Source organism: Bos indicus, chromosome 10 (genome assembly GCF_029378745.1).
Source record: "Bos indicus isolate NIAB-ARS_2022 breed Sahiwal x Tharparkar chromosome 10, NIAB-ARS_B.indTharparkar_mat_pri_1.0, whole genome shotgun sequence".
Classification (NCBI taxonomy): Eukaryota; Metazoa; Chordata; class Mammalia; order Artiodactyla; family Bovidae; genus Bos; species Bos indicus.
In genome coordinates this window covers 62,513,335-62,530,843 of record NC_091769.1, presented here as the reverse complement: position 1 = coordinate 62,530,843, position 17,509 = coordinate 62,513,335, and the positions used below count along the sequence as shown (strand labels likewise).

Below are 17,509 nucleotides of genomic sequence, written 5' to 3'. Positions count from 1 at the left end.
AAATGAATGCTTGCAAGGATGAATAAGTGGATGATCCTACCCTCTTCCACTTCACTTATGTTCTTCTCCGGAAAATATCTCCTTGTCACCTTGATTGGATTTTGTGATGCCCTGATCTGATTTCTGTTCTCCTTGGAACTTACTGTCTCTTAGGTGAAACGTTTCCGCAGATAGTCTAACTTAGGCTTTGTATATTCCTAGTGGTTTAACTTGGAAGTGTTAACTTTGTCTGAAATTTCTAAAATATCTGCCTTCAATAGTCTGCACACCTACCTGTTATCAAAATGGATTTCTTATTTGTTCATTTGTTTCTATTTTTTGTTCATCAACGTAAAAGTTGGCAAATAAATCAAAAGCAAACAAACTGATTGTTCTCCTTTCACTTGAGAACCAAGAGCAAATTTAATGAATCAGTAACCCAGATTGGGGTAATTTTTTTCAAAAGCACAATAAATAAATGTGCGATAAATGATTTCCTCCAGTGACCCCTTTTCTAGGTAAAATCCTAGCCAATGAATGGACAATTGGGTATCATCACCAACTGATCTAAACAAAGATAAATCTCAGAATTCAGTATCTTGATATTTATGAAGAGGTGAGATCATGACTAATTAGACTTTATTATGAAATTTATTTATTTACAGCAATTATAGACTATCTTTTTTCCTTAATCCTCACCTATCTCAATAAAATAAGAGACAAACATTTCCTCTTATTTTAGCATTAGGTGGATGACTTAAAAATGTGAAACTGACCTATGGAAGCTATCTTTATAAAACATAATTTTGAGTAAACATATTTAATGGTATGCTTTGATAATGAGCAGTTATTATTCATTAGCAAATAATTGCATAACTGGAATTCTTAATTAAAATTTGTGGTGAGAAATGACTCTGTTTATCCTGTAATTATGACCCAGAGATTCAGAACATATTGGGATAGATTATGAGCACAATTCCCCAAATTTTAATATAATAAAGGAACTCACAAAGCCTTTAAATAGGGACTCTTGGAGGAAAACTACACATACAAACACACACACCATGCACAGCATATGTATGCATGGATTCAGATGCAATAATATTTGAAGAGTCAACTGTTGAATGTAACTACTAATATAACATGGAGATATTCTTACTTAATGATGTGTGATACTATTAAAAATCTCACTATTAAAAACAGCACTACTGGACCTCTCTAGATTTTCCAGAAAGGCTCTTAGCCAATAGTTTCTTATTTTAGCTTTGTAATTGAAATACAAATTCAGACAATTGAAAACTCTGTGAGACTCCTTTTTAAAGCTTTCCTTAATAATACATTTGAAGCAATTGTTCAGCATCCATCACAATTCACACTTTTAGAAGACGGCCACGCAGGAGTCCATCCTGGCCCATAGTCAACTGAATCAGATAATGTTTAAATCTAACTTGGCTACTAGGGTCTCCCTGGTAAGAAATTCTGTTAAAAAAATGAAATAGGCCTTGTTTTTACTTGCTGACTGTCAACATGTGATAGGTTCTAGATTAGAAGACCAGAGAGATCTGGGGACAAGAACATGAGTGCAGAATACCCCGTGGAACCAAGCAAAGGCTAGATAAGCTGAAGGTTTCTCCTAACCTCATTCTAGACCATAAATGAAGCGCCTGTAGCTGGGGCTGGTGGAGCAAGCACTACCTCCTGTCACCTGCTAAGTTGCTTCAGTCGTGTCTGACTCTGTGTGACCCCAGAGACGGTAGCCCACCAGGCTCCCCCATCCCTGGGATTTTCCAGGCAAGAACACTGGAGTGGGTTGCCATTTCCTTCTCCAGTGCATGAAAGTGAAAAGTGAAAGTGAAGTCACTCAGTCGTGTCTTACTCTTAGCGACCCCATGGACTGCAGCCTACCAGGCCCCTCCGTCCATGGGATTTTCCAGGCAAGAGTGCTGGAGTGGGGTGCCATTGCCTTCTCCTCCTGTCACCTAGTTTGTGCCATTGCTGACTCAATGCACACCATATCCCAGACCCGGATTTAAACACTTGTTACCCAGATATATCTCCTGTGTGCTGCTGGGCCTTGCCACTGAATCACGGTCTAATAGGGCACTGGGGATTTGAAACAACTCCTCTAATTACAGTGGAGCACTGACAGTGTTTGCTATTGATTTTTCTCCCACAATGTCAACTTCTTCTGATCCTCTGTACACATACTATGCTCACTCCCCTGCATATCAGCAGTGTAATTTTTAAATGACTTTAATAGATTCAATATTAACAAAATGCCCGTCATAGTAAGCATCCTATCTGAGAAAGCGAAAAGAAACAAAGAAAGGAAAAAATGTACTGTGTGCCTTTATTTTGAAAGACAGGAATTACCCAGAATCCTATTCCTTTTTTTGAACCAATAGGTGGCACTAGTGGCTGCTGGCAATACCTTGGCTCTGTGGCTCCAACATGGAAAAGTTCTCGTGATGATGATGATTTTGTCAAAGCTTTGATGATATAGCCCTAACCACTAACTGAAACATTTGTAACCTAACCAGTAAGGTTGATTTTAATATAAATTCACATGCTGCTAAACAGGTCTGTTTTCTCTTTATTTACAAGCAATCCAGGGGAATTTCATGGGTAATAGAATACATATAATGTATAGAGGTTTAAGCTATGTTTTAAACCCCATCAAAGGGTCCCTGACACTAGTTTATAGGTAACAAACAAAAACTAGTAAAGGATTAGAAACTGAAGCACACATTTTAACCTTACTCTGAGTATCTAGTTGAGGATTTTTTTAATGTTTTTATTTCCTTTATAAATCAAGACATGTTTTTTTTAAACTTATGCTCTATTTTTCAGAGCATAGTGTCCTTGAAAGAAAATTAGGCTTGAGAGCCAAACAGACCTTATTAGACTCTAGGCTCCATCATCTACTGGGGCTAAAAATCCTGACAAGATGGTTAACTTAAACAAGGATGGGTTTCTTTGTTCCTAAACCATGCCTGTCTCCAAGAGCTGTGTCAGAATTAAGTGATACTATTGTGGCTAGTCACAGTTTCTTCTCCCTTTGTTGACTGGAATTTTAACATTGACTTAAGCAATGATAATAATAATAATAGGAAAGGAGGTCTATTTTTAAAAACAAAGTAAAAAGTTATATATTTTTGAAACATGAAATTTTCTAATTTTCTGCCACTTTTGATTATTTTTGTTGTCTTTGTCCTTGGTTAAGACATTCTAACATTTATTAGGTATTATTTGGTCCCAATTCTTCAAGGTCAGAGGCTTGGTTACTGTAGATTTGTGGAGAGAAGGCTGTCAGGAACTTACACAGAGTCTCATAAGCTGACCTCCCCGTATCCTAAGCTTTCCTCCTCAACGTATGTATAAATAAAATTAAGCAACTCAAACTGAGTTAACACCTCTTTATTTGACCTTTCCTTCACAAAGTTTATTTTGCTTCTGTTTGTTCAAAAGATTTTCGATAAAGTGTTGATAGTATCCTGCGTCTTGCCTGTTTTCAAAAGTGCTAGTATTATTAAAGGTTGTTTGCTGTTCATCCTTGATGGAAAAAGAAAAGCCTGATTCTTCTTATTTGTCTTGAGAACTCAGTGTCCTTCCACACAGTGGCACCTGAGGAGTCATTAGCAAAACTAGCTAAGTAACTGATTTATTATTTCCATAAATGCATGGTGCATTCCCCTTCCTTTGGAGTGCACAGCAAAATTAGTCATGCTAAGATGGAGTAATCACAATGACTAAAAAAGCATATTTTTATCATTCCAAACATAAGCAGAACTGTGGTGGTATGCTATCATAGTACATAATAATAGAAATGAATTATGTCAGTAAAATCTTGAGGTTTAAGATTTATCATGATAAATATTTTTCATTAAAGTGAAATATCTTGGCATAGTCACTTTCATATGCAGACTGTTGACACAGGAGACCAGCTGTGCCTATGCAGATGCTGAGATTTGGGTCTATATTATTAATGATTTATCATGTCATGGAGAGCTTAGGTTAGTTTTGAAAGCAATCCCTTGGCACAAAAGCACTTTCTATAATGTGCGAACGCAAGGAATACTATATGTGCATTCCAAATTAAAGTAATCACAGAAGCTATAGCTACCTTTGAAATTTCAGTACCTCTAGCTTTTTATTTTGAAACATGAAATTCTACATTCTAAACTATGATTCATGAAAATTCATGCAAAATGTTATTTCATATCAACTGGATAGTAAGTGGTATATCTGAATTTATATATATATATAATACACACACACACACACACACACACACACACACATAGATGAGGAAATTAAAGCAATGGAATGGAACAAAAATTTATTGCAAACCTATTGTATACCACGTGCTTTTACCCTAAGTCTCACATTTAGTGTGAGGCTGGATTAAGTTTCTAATCCAATTCTGCAGGATTCCAAGGTTGCTCTGCCTACAGGGCATGTATAATAACATTGGCTAATATTTATTCAGTGCTTGCAGTGTTCCAGGTAAGATACTAAACACTTTACATGCATTATCACACTCAGTTTTCATAAAATCCATTTGAAGTATTGTTATGACTCCTGTTTCACAGGTAAGAAGACTGATGAACAGTGTAGTTAAATAAATTATCCCAGGAGCAGCGGGAGTCTGGATTTGAATCCAGGTTGTGGCATCTGGTCCCATCACTTCATGGGAAATAGATGGGGAAAGAGTAGAAACAATGTCAGACTTTACTTTGGGGGGCTCCAAAATCACTGCAGATGGTGACTGCAGCCGTGAAATTGAAAGACGCTTACTCCTTGGAAGGAAAGTTATGACCAACCTAGATAGCATATTCAAAAGCAGAAACATTACTTTGCCAACAAAGGTCCGTCTAGTCAAGGCTATGGCTTTTCCAGTAGTCATGTATGGATGTGAGAGTTGGACTGGGAAGAAGGCTGAGCACCGAAAAGAATTGATGCTTTTGAACTGTGGTGTTGGAGAAGACTCTTGAGAGTCCCTTGGACTGCAAGGAGATCCAACCAGTCCATTCTAAAGGAGATCAGCCGTGGGTGTTCTTTGGAAGGAATGATGCTAAAACTGAAACTCCAGTACTTTGGCCACCTCGTGCGAAGAGTTGATTCATTGGAAAAGGCTCTGATGCTGGGAGAGATTGGGGGAGGAGGAGAAGGGGACGATAGAGGATGAGATGGCTGGATGGCATCATCGACTCGATGGAAGTGAGTGTGAGTGAACTCTGGGAGTTGGTGATGGACAGGGAGGCCTGGCGTGCTGCGATTCATGGGATTGCAAAGAGTCGGACACGACTGATCGACTGAACTGAACTGAACTGTCTAATGTTTTCAAAGAATTCACTATTTACCACTGCTGTTAACTGTGACCTCAGTATTAACCACTATTATAACTAAGTAAGAGGTTAGATTTCTCTTACACAATTACTACCAGCGTGGCCTTAGGCAAGTCACTTAAACCCTTTAAGCCTCAGTTTCTTCTTCTACAAAATGTAGATAATAATAATACTTAACTCATAGAATTGTTGTGCACATTAATATTTTTAAAATGCTTAAAAGAGACTGATACACAGTAAGCACTAATGTTTTATTTAATAGCTGTAATAGTTAAGGAGTGGTATTCTCTGATGATTGATAAACTTTTACAGTTACACACTGATTTTCTATAATTTTCAGATGAATTTTATTGTTAAAGCTGTATTAGAAATGAAACATAGAAACAAAATTTTGAACTTTTCCTAAAGCAAACAGACAAAAAAATAGATTGTAAAAGAAGTTATTACTTATCACATCACTGCTGGGAGATGTATACAGATAACACAAAAGCAAAATCCTTAACTATCTAAAACACAGACCATTTTAAGTATTCTTTCTAGGTGTTAAAAGAGCCAAATATCTTCCTTCTTTCTTTCTTGATTCATTCATTCTTCACTCATTCAACAAACACCCTTGCATAGATACTGTGCTTGCCCTGGGGATACCAATGAATCAATCCCTACTGTGAAGACTGTATTCTCTGGTTCAGCACATAAAAGAGTAGTTGGGAAAGTTGTGGCTTCCCTTGCCAGATCTATTTAACAAGTACTTGTTGAGTGTCCACTAAATGCCAGGCACTGTGATAGGCACTGGGGTTATCCGGGTAAATAAGACAAGATCTTCGCAGTTAAGAAGCACCCAGTAAGGAAGACATCCTGAGCAATTATTTTCCCTTCCATTTGGTAAATTAGAGAAGTGAACTTGCTAGGAGAATACAGAAGAGAGATGCTTATATCCATCTTGGGGGCTAGTGGGATAAGGGAAATTCGGACACCTAAGTGAAATTATTAAATGATTAAAAGTCAAGAAAAGCAGAAACTAAAGTACCTGAAGTGATGGAGAAAGAGTACCCCAAGAAGCAGACAAAAGTGAAGACATGGAGACAAGAGACAGTGTGACAGCGGGGAACTTTACACAGCAGGGCTATGCTAGAGCCTAAGGGATTCCCAGGTGGCACAGTGATAAAGAATCCACCTGCCAATGCAGGAGATAGAGACTCGGGTTTAAGCCCTGATTTGGGAAGATCCCCTGGAGTAAGAAGTCACAACCCATTCCAGTATTGTTGCCTGGAAAATTTCATGGACAGAGGAGCCTGGTGGGCTACAATTCATGTGGTGGCAAAGAGTCAGACAGGACTGAGCACGCAACAGCAGCTAGAGCCTAAAGCATACTGTAGTGAGCAGAGAAAGTCCAGTCTGACTGGAGAAGTAAACAGGGCTAAAAGGTTAAGTGTGTAAAATCAACTGAAAGGACAAATGCTAATAAACTGCACAGAGTGAGCAGTTCCCTTAGATTTCTCTCCACTAAAACCCAAATGAAAAAAGAGTGTCATTTTCTTGACATTCAAGACCCTGGGAACCAGAGAAATGACTAATCTTTAAGAATAATATTTTTATCTGACCAAAAGTAATATTTTGATTCTTTTCTTTTTTTTAGATTTCCACTATAATGTGTTATTTCTAAAATACATCTGAAACAAACACATAAAATGTTAAAATGTGTTGAAGTTGAGTGGTGGGCATATGAATGTTATAGCCTTTAATCTTCTAGTTGTTGAAAAGTTCTTTTTCTTACAAATTACACCTTGAATATAGAGCCTGAATAACTCACCTAAGTCTGCACTTTTACTTGGTGAAAGTAACACTCAGTAAAAGTGTTCTTTACCATTCTTTCGGTGTCACTAAACTGTCCGCTTTTGTCTCTCTCTTTCCGTACTGGTCCAAACATGGGGATTGGCTTTGAGGTGTACACTGCTACTTAGACTGAAATCATGTCTAACCCTTGGCTCGAAATGATCTATCAGCATATTCTTCTGCAACCTAAAAGGTGTTTTCATTCTTGAATTTAAAACTCAGTCTAAGGTAAATGGCACTCTCTGGGGTGGTACTCTTTAAAGCTGGCCATCGCAGAATTTCAACAAAGAATTCACAAATCTGGAGAACTCAACTTTTTTTTTTTTTTTTTCTTGGCTGCTACTGCAGACAGAGGACAACTCATAAGCTTTCTGCCTCTAGGTGGGTGGCGATATATGATTCGTCAAGCCACTGGTCACTCCTTTGCATATTCATTCAATGCACAGAGCCCTCTGCCTGCAGCGGGGCTTGCTCTCTTGATGGAGAAAGGACAGAATGACTGGGTACGAGTGAAAGATGCAGAGTTTTCTGGGTCAGAAGTTGGCTGGGGAAGGGCCCTGACTGCCAAGTAACTTGCAATGATGTCAGAGCCCAGCACAACCCGAAAACACCAGCCAGCCAGCCAACAAAAGCCTTAACAACAACAGAAAAATCACAAAGCTGTGTTGCCAAAGCTGTTCTTTCCGCCCCCTACCCTTTACTTGGAATGGGAAGAACAGCAGGAAGAGAGCTTATATTTTAAAAGACTCCGGGTGCATCCTCTTTCTTCCTTTTGGTAACAAAGTGTTAACTAGTAAGGAAACAGTTCTCCGGATGAGTCCTGCAGCAGTTCCTTGGGGTGTCTTTTTTGAGTTCCTTTTCAAGGCTGTCCTGGAAGTTTCATAAATAACTCAGAACCGGGTATTTTTTTTCTAACTGTAAACAGGTAACTGTGCTTGGGAGAAGCAGGAACCATTGAAGAAAGGAAATGCCCCCTTCTCTCTTTCACGGTAATTAACCATGCTCAAATGAAAATTAAAAGTTTGGCGGGAAAGCTTTCATCTTTTTCTTTAAATGAGGGCATCATGGTTCATTCCAGCCATTTAGAACCCTCAGTGAGTCATAATTCAACTGGAAATTTTAATAAAACTAAGCCCGTTCTTGGATATGAAGTTTGAATTAAAATCCTCTCGTTTTTAAATGTGTGACTTTTTTCCTTTCCTTTGTGACAGTCAATTTTAAATGATGTCACTTCAAGGACATTTTCATTTCTCCCACAACATATTACACGAAACACTTGCCTGTAAAACCGGCTCATTAGCCTACAAAATTATACTGTACTGAATGGCTTTCATTCAAAGTAGAAATGGGATTTTTAGTAGGCAATTTCTGTATTTTGTAAAGATAAAACAATGTTTGATTGCTTCTCCCCAGCTGTTTTGCTTAGTGGTTATAAAGAGAAGTTGGGGGGGGGGGCGACAACGGTAATATGGGGGCGGGCTTGTAAGGATGTGCATAAAAAAATAAATCTTAGATCAGAAAGTAAGGCATAACTTTACGGAACAACTGTGCCTGCAGCTCCTCTGGGCTGCAATGATTTGTCCTCTAGATGTCTGGAGGAAAGCTCTGAAAAATCTTTCAGAGAGAGAAAAAAGAGGGAAAGAGGGGGGAAAGCGAAAAGGCTGCTTCGCAGGCTGCAGCAGCCGCCGCGAGCCGGATGACTGAGGCGCTGGGAGTTGCTGGAAGGAGCAGCTCTTGAGAGGTGGCGAGAGGGAGGGCGCGCAACCGAGCGCCGGGGAGGAGGGACGCGGAGGCCACCGAGGGGTCAGCCTGGCCGCGGCGCCGGGCTGGGGGCCTCCAGGCGGCGCTGGCCGCGGCGCTCGGACAAGCGAGCGCGCCGGGCCGCCCGCGCCTCCTGCTGTCCGCGCCCGGGGGTGGGCCCCGCGCCGCGAGCTGCCGAGTGCGGGGAGGGAACGAGACTCCGGCTCGCCTGATGGATTGACTTGGAGATGGATCGAATTACACCATTTGCCGTGCCTCGATTTGTTTTGCTCCCGCTTGGTCCGGCTGCTGCTGTCGCTGCTGCTGCTGCAAGGACTGGTGGCGGCGAGTTTCAGGATTATACCGAAGAAACCAAAACCTAGAGACACAGGGATATATATATATATATATTTCAATTTTTTATTTTCATTTCTCCTTGAGCGTAACAAGCTTTTATTATTTTTTTAAACCAAGCCTCCCCCCATGAGGTAAGACAGCCCTATAAAAATTTGCTAATGCCCTAGGCGCCTGGTGGGGATCGGACCCAGATCCTTAGAGCCTGAATCGCTTCTAATGTGTGTGTGTGTACGTGTGCGGATGTGTGTGCGTTGGCACTGGAGAGTTGATTTCTTTTCCAAGCAGCTCTCCGCCTGCCATGCAAGGGACGCGCAAAAGGCTGGAGAGGTTTGGTGGACGCGTCAAAACTGGCATTGCTGGAGGCTTGGGGGGAGGGGCCCTTCAACATTGTGCCCCCCCCCCAAAAAAAAAAAAAAACGGAGGAGAAGGAAGGAGCTAGCAAAAGTTTCTTGCCAGGCAGCACCAGCTCCGCGCTCCCCCACACCTTAGGGGGAACCTGAGCTGCTTAGGTGCCGGGCACCACGTCTCCAGCTCTCGCCACCGCCGAGCCGAGGCTAAAGGAGCCGGCTGCGGGCTCCGCCGGCCGCTTCCGCCCGCCCGGCAGCCCCGGAGCAGACTCCGGCATCGCCCGGCCAGGCAAGCAGTGGACGGGCTAGCACTCGTCCGCGCCAGGAAAGGGGGCGCAGCGCAGCCGCCGACACCCGGGCAGCTCTTGGCCGACGCCAGCTACCTGTCGGTGCGCCTCGGGGTCGGACGGCCCACCGGTAGTGCCGAGGGGCGGGGGCTCGGGGGACTCGGCCCCTCCCCAGCCCCCAGGCTTCTGCCCCGAGGGCGGCCACTTCCCACCCTCCCTCTCCCCCTGCTGGCCGAGCACACTGAGGCGGGCTCCGGGGCCCGGTGCTGCCCACCGCCCACCCCCGCCTCCCACCCGGCGCCCGGGTTTCTCTTCCCAGCCACTCTCCCCCGCAACTTTCCGTGCTTTGTTCTCCCGCTGGAAATGATTTACGGAAGCGTCTTGGACAGGGTCTCCGCCAGGCGGCAAGAGCCCAGCGCTGAGATGTGTTACGTTCTCATCTACCCATCAATTATGGATGGAAACAAATAAGGAAGAGTCAATTTTGCATGAGCCCCTTCTCCGGCGGCTAGAGGCATCCGCAGCCGGGAGGGAGTCGCCGCGCGCGTCGGCAGCCGCTGGCAAGGGGGATGGTGAGGAGAAGGTAGGGAAACTTTTATTTCCCGTCTTGACAGCGGTGGTGTTTGTTCCTAGTCTGCAGAAACTGATACTGCAGCTGCCTTGGGTAATTTGGAAGGGCTTAAAGCTTCCTCTATCATGTATAACTCTTGGATTGAAATAAAGGTCATAAGGACTTGAAGGTGTGGATGAGAACTGGGTTTGGAAATTTTTTGCCGTATAGACTCTTGGGACCATTGCTGTCAGGTGATTCTTTAAATCCCGAACTTGAGAAGAGCTAAATGCCAAGGAGCTAGAGAGGAGTGAGGTAGCAGTGTTAGAGAAACAGAGTAATACTCTCCGTTCCGAGGTGACCAGTCACTAACCAACCGAAGTTCCAGCATCCCAACCTCTCACCGCGTTCAGCTGGGAGATTCACACAGAAGGATTATTATAGACATACAGACTTTGTAAACAGTCATTGGCCGTTATGTCCATTGCTATGGACGACTGCTTTCCCTTAAAAATAACCGTAGTGTTTCCAGTTACTTGGGAGAAGAAATGACTGGGACAGTTTTCCCAAGAACTTCTGGATCCTAAGAATTTAAATCTGCAGTAAAATGTTGCTTTTTAAGGATTATCCTTCCTTCTACTTGATATTTGGGCCAGTAAAGTGGATTCTTTTATTCAAGGCTGAAGTCCGAGGGAAAGGTTTAACATTTTTCTAATCTGCTTTGGTCTCCCCTCCCTGCCCAGAATTGGACAGATACTTGTTTGGAGAAATTTTTCAAGGTTTCTTTCTTGTAGAATTGAGAAATCTTATCCCAGACAGCTCAAGGTGAGGATTTTACTGTTCTTTTGGTGGTTTAACAATAGGTTTTGATGCTGGCTTATTCATGTGGTTGAAAAATCCCCTCCCTCTCTTTGGTATCTAACTCAAGAAATTAAGTTGTGTGTAGTCATGTTTAATGTAGTAAGTGACAGGCATATTCTGTCAGGATGGTGAGTACTATACAGACATTTACCCTGGCTCAGATAAATAGAAATTGCTAAGTAAGTTCTGAGATGTAAGCCTATGTTACCATGAACTTGAACATCTTTAAGTAAATAAACTGTAGCCCAGCCATAACTTGAGTTTTGTATTTTATAGTTGGTGTCTGCTTTGATTTAGGTCCCTGGATTGCTCCCTTAGAAAGACAGTTAAGTCAAAAAATCCCTGAGATTTCCAAATGTGTTGTTTAGCAGACTGTTTTTTTCCAGTGGTATATTTGGTGAGATTTTAACAGCCAGCACCTAGTTCGGACTGGATTCTAGTTGTTACCTGTCTTTGTTTCTATGAGGGATGCTACATAGGTGAACTTTTTTTTTTTGAGAAACATTTCTGTGATTCAGGACAATGTGCCAGGATTATTGTGGCTTCTCCTTCACCAAACAGCTTGTTAACTTGACTTTGATTTAGATTTGTGGGCATTCTGCCCTTGTCCTCTTTTATTTATTTATTAGTTACTTATTTATTTTGAGGTCCTCTAATAGCACCATCTGGCCTTGTCTCCCCTCATTTGATGGATTTGAAAGATGGTTGTGACGTTAACTGTAGAGTGGGGGTTACTTACTTAGAAACCCAGTGGACGTCAGTTCACTCGCTGCTTGCTAAACAGGAAGGATCTGTCCAGTACCTGTTCTGGGGTAAGTAGGCCCCTGAATCCTGTGTGGTGATTTCTGTTTCTTTAAAGCACACAAGCAAAGTAAGCAGGAATCAGAGCTTGGATTCGCGAAGATACCCATAATTGTTAAGGACTTATTGAAACTGGAGAAGTTCTTCACTTCTTGCTGCTCCATCATAATAAACCTTGGTAATTAGCTTAGTCATTGTTCTTGCATTTGAGTTTCACTAAGTTACAAAGAGTGAAAAATGCATCTGAAATAGGGTCATTTTTCACCCTTCTGATGCATTTTATGCAGAGTTAAGAGCCTGGCTAAATGCCTAACCATTATTGGTGTAGGAGTAGGAGGTGAACGCTTTCCTTAGCATATTGCAAGATAAAATATTACCTTTTATTTCAATTAATAGACTTTAAGCTTGCCCATTCTAGATTCATTCCTAGAGGAAGCAAGAGGCACTTGGGGTATGCAAGGCAGTCAGCATTTATAGAGTCCCTGTCGTTTACAAGGAGCTATGCTAGCCAGTGTTCCAACATCACATGAGGCAGACGTGTTTCTCTACGTTAAACTTAGTAAGAATCTAAAGAAACAGAGAATGGCAAAACTGGATCATTTGGCAAGAAATGTAAATCTGCATCTTTTTCTGAAGCATGTTATTTCATCCTAAAGGTTTTAAGGCAAGATTGTCCATACCAGATATTTACAAGGGGCCAATCTTCCTGCCTTCAACAGTAATAATGCAATGTACTAGTAGTGTAATTCACATGTTGGAACTGTCAATGGAGCTGGAGATCTCGCTGTCAGTAGCTCCTGTGAATGGAGACTTAGCATTAAAATCTACCAAAGCCAGTGTCTTAGGTTGCAGCTTATTTTGTGAACAGCTGCCAACTTCCAGTTGGGGGAAAAAAGTGTGTTTTGATTTATTCCCATGACACGTGGTGAGAATGGAAATCATATAACTATATTAAGCATATCGTAACCTTTTCAGTTATGGTGGCTATTGTCAGGCTGACTTTTTCTCCTCAGACCTGACAGCATGGCAGTGCAGCTGATAAGTGATTCTGCTTCCATTCATCCCAACAGGAAAACAAGGAAATGTTCTTACTTTGAAAAGCAACTGTTTATGTAACCAAGAGCAATCAAATCAGTGCTCCACATAGGTACCACATGAGGTATACCTATTTCTCAAACTTTTCTTTTCTATTAAGCTTTTGTTAACTCACCCAGATTAGCATTTTAACAACCCTGAAGTGAACTTCTGCCATTCTCTCTACTTGGACACAGTATGTAGATCATCCATCATTCTGTCCTTGGCTACAACAGGCTGCTGGCTCCATCACCATTTGGAGCTACACAGAATCCATCCGACTGTGAACAACACAGCTGGCTATAGCAATTTTTTCTTCCACACCACTGGCAGCATTGTCTGGCTGTGGTAACTAAAGTTAACACCCAGAACAGGAAGTTTCCATTGTTTGCCAACCTGTGCTGTGCCCCTCACCCACTTTAGGGGCGGTTGAGGCGGGGGGACCTGCAGAAAGACCCTGCTGGCTTGCCCGTGGCCTGTTCCACTTAAGAGGAGGCTTGCCTCAACCTTACAGGACTCACAGGAAAGCCTCTTCAGACTTGATACAATTAAATCACCAGAATTACAGAATTAGAAAGAGTCATTCAGTCATCACTCATCCTAGACCTTTAAAACTCAGTCTACCGAAAAGGGGAAGAAAAGAATGAAATGCCTTTAGCTGGTGATCCCGAATGACTGAAACAGAAAAAGACCCTGTCTGGTTGTTTGAAGAAGTGAACACATCATTGTTTTATCTTTTATCACAAAGAACATGTAATGGACCTAATTATCTGAGACCCAAGCCTAATGGAACACAGTGCATTCTATAACTTTTGTTTTCTCTTCCTTTTATTCAGTTAAGATACCTGTTACAGTAGCCATTGCTTATTAAAGCGAGAATGGCATGAATTAGGTGGACATGTTTGTAAGGTTATGTTGCCAAGCTTTTAAAAGAAAAAGATTTTATAAGTACTGCTTTTGGAGTTTGATATAGGAAGGGGAAAAGACCCTGATGCTGGGAAAGATTGCAGGCAGGAGGAGAAGGGGACGACAAAGGATGAGATGGTTGGATGACATCATCGACTCAATGGACATGAGTTTGAGTAAACTCAGGGAGTTGGCAATGGACAGGGAGGCCTGGCGTGCTGCAGTTCATGGGGTCGCAGAGTCAGACACAACTGAGCGACTGAATTGATAGGAAGGGGAGAGGGTCTCATAATTTGGTGGGAGCTAGTCTTCTCACCTCTTTTTCTAATGTTTACTAATGAAATCAGCTACAAGATACCTGGGATGATGTGACGATGATGGTGGAGAAGAAAGAGGAGAAAGCAGCGACCTTGACAACGATCACTTATCATTAGTCTGCTTACTAATTTCTAGGTACTACGCTAAGATCTTTATCTTAATTATGTCCTGTAACACTCAGACAGCTGGGATGGTTAAGGCGGGTTCTGTTATTATCACTGCTTTATCAAAAAAGCAGAAAAAGAAACTCAAGCACCTGAGAAGTCAGGTCATTGTCCTGAGATCATAGAGCAGAGAAGTAGTGGAGTAAGGATTTGAACTCAGGTCTGCCTGACATCTCAGCCCACCGTGCCATCACTGCACTGAGTTGTTTTCAGGAATCCGGACCCCAGGCAATTTTCCGACTCCTTGATTCTTCTGACATTCTTTTTCAATAAAAGAGTTCTATTTTGAGGGAAATCTTTGCATTGATTGAAATGATACATACAGAATATGTATGCTCTTAACTTTTGGCCTTTCTCTGAACGAAACTGTATTGACACACTCTTCTTCATTTTAATTCCTGTTAGGCAAATAATTATGATATACCCTTCTTTCCAAGTGTCCTAGGGTAGCATCTTCTCCCACCATTTTTTCCCTGTTAGGTTTTCCTGTCCAAAATTGCATGGCACAGGACAAGTGGCAATATTCATCACTCTACCAAAAAGTGCTTCTGCATCAGAGTGCGATTGACATTCATTTCCCTGATCTTGGCAGGTGAAGATCCATTATGTATCTTTGTCCCATTTCCCAGGAGTATTTATGGGCCCCATCAGCAAAGACAGTGAGAGCTGCAGCTGTTCAAGCTTTAGTGGCATGACGATGAAAAGTGTATTACTGAAATTTGACTGCATATTATACTATAATATACACTTTTCTTCCTTATAGCTGAGGGAGAATCCTTTTACCTCTGTGAGTAATCAGATATGTTGTTTGAGAAATCATCACCCATGCGTCAGTACTTTTGGTTGATCTTTTTGATTCAGGATTCCTAAAGGAGGGAAAAAAAACAAATACACATTACCACTACCTATAGTGCTGAAATTTAAGGTTTTCAACATTTATTTATGGAAAGGCAATACGGGTTTTAAAAAGTCCAATATGTTGGTACATGTATAAAAAGTCCTTGGGAAGATCTGCAATTACTTAGCCTATTATTGGAGTCTGTATTCAAAAATAAAGTCAGGAGTTTCTACTCAGGCGAGGAACTGGCACATATGAACCAGAGCAGATGAAGCTCTTTGAGAAAATAACACTTCCATTCCCAGGAGCCAGCTGTCAGTAGACCAGGGACGCAGACTCCCACAGCACCTACATTGGCCGAGGCCTCCTTTGTCATTAGAAGGGTCTCTGGAAACACTTTTTGGTCTGCAGAGTTGTCTACATATATCAGTAAGTCCCCAAACCTCCCCTGGGTAATTGGTAGATCAAGTAAATGTATTTTTAAAAGCTATTGAAGAAGAAGGAGGAGAGATAGAAAAAGGAGGGATAAAGAATGTTGCAGTTGCTTCTGTTTTTGTCATTGCTGGGGTAACCATTTGTTCATACAGCTAATTTTTACCAAGTGTCTACTCCGTACAAGGAGGTGCCAGGGTGGGGAAACAGTTCAAAGAGGAACTGACATGGATCCAGAGCTCAAGGCTGTTACTGAGTGGTGTATTGAAGACGAGGTAAACACACAGCCAAAATAAAATGGCCAGTGTCTTAAGTGCCAGAACACACACGGATCTATGGAAATTGAGAGCAGTGAGAAGTTATTTCTGGCTAGGGTGGTCAGGGAAGGCTTTGTGGAGCGCTGATATTTGAGCTGGTCCTTGAACTAGGTAGGATTTGGACAGGTGGACACTGAGGCGCAGTAGGCGAGGTGCTGAGAGGGAGGGCATTCCAGGCATAGAGAACAGCTTAGGCAAAGGCCCAGGGGTGGGGGTGGGGGGTCTAGCTCACTTGTCCTCTTCTGAGTCCTGACCTAGACTTGCGTTTCAGGTGTGAAGAAGCAGTTTGCCATGCAAATCCACAAATATTTACTGAGTGTCTCTGGTCTACTGTACTGAGCCGATCAGCAGATGGCCCTGCAGCTTAAGCCATCAGAATGGATGGGATCAATCTTGGGATGATTCAGGAGTTTGCTTCGTGATCAGAGCTAAAACCCCCACATCAATTGCCAACTGGTTCAGTGTTACACAGGGCATGGCAAAGGATCACGTGGTTTGCCTCATATTACCCTGCAAGCCGGTTGCCCCCACAGAGGGGTTTATAAGACTCAGACTAGAAGGTTGCTGCATCATGGGCTTCAGCTTTTTGCTTTAACTTGAAAAGACTAGGTGTAGACTCTTAACAAAGAACAGGTTGCACATGTAGATAGGGGTTTGGGGAGGATGTGGAGACAGGAAGTGAAAGAGAGAGAGCAGCGACTTGTTGAAATTGTGAGAAAAGCATGAGTTGGACTCCAGGTGTTCCTTCAACTGCAGGCCCCAGGAGCTTAGACTGTTTTATTCAGCCCTGTAACTTAGCAGAGTGTGTGACACATAGTATACATGTTGCAAATATTGTAATAAACATGTTAATTGCGTCTTAACTTCTTATTCAATCGTAGTTATAATCTATCATGCCTGCTGAACTGTGCAAGCAATGGGGTTGGAACTCTGGCAACCTTCTCCTGATAGAACAAGTGAAACAGCAGCAGCAAACAATGTGCAGTTACTGATGTAATACTCCCCTTGGAAGACCCATCCTTGAGGGACCCTGGGGGTCTAGCATCCCTTCCTGAGTCTGAGCTTTGAGGATAACTCACCCCCCATTAGTGGCTCCCCCAATCCTGCCTTCCCAACTCTCTTACCTTCTCCCTGCTTCCCCCCATGCCCATCCCTCCTCTATGTGGGGCTGTTTGGGTATGAGGATTCCCACGCCGTTATTAACCCCTTGAGTTACCATAAATTGTAATCAATCCACAGTTACATTAAACAGTGGAGGTGATAAGCTTTCTGGGCTTCCCTGGTGGCTCAGTGGTAAAGAATTCACCTAACAATGCCGGAGACATGGGTTCTGTCGTCCCCTGGGTTGGGAAGATCA

General features: G+C 42.3%; 1 protein-coding gene across 11 annotated transcripts in view; it reads left to right on the top strand.

Annotated features, from left to right (window-relative positions):
• SEMA6D (semaphorin 6D) overlaps window positions 1-17,509 on the top strand; it is a 397,430-nt gene that overhangs the window by 329,910 nt on the left and 50,011 nt on the right. For 3 of the 11 annotated variants that reach the window (XM_019968894.2, XM_019968890.2, XM_019968886.2), the window contains exon 1: window positions 10,270-10,474. The exons of 1 other annotated variant lie outside the window; for it this stretch is intronic. The gene's annotated coding sequence lies outside the window, so the exon portion shown is untranslated. Of the gene's footprint in view, window positions 1-9,042; window positions 9,389-10,268; window positions 10,475-17,509 lie in introns of those variants that run through there. 7 more of the 11 variants (XM_019968891.2, XM_019968893.2, XM_019968888.2 and 4 more) reach the window with 4 other exon arrangements.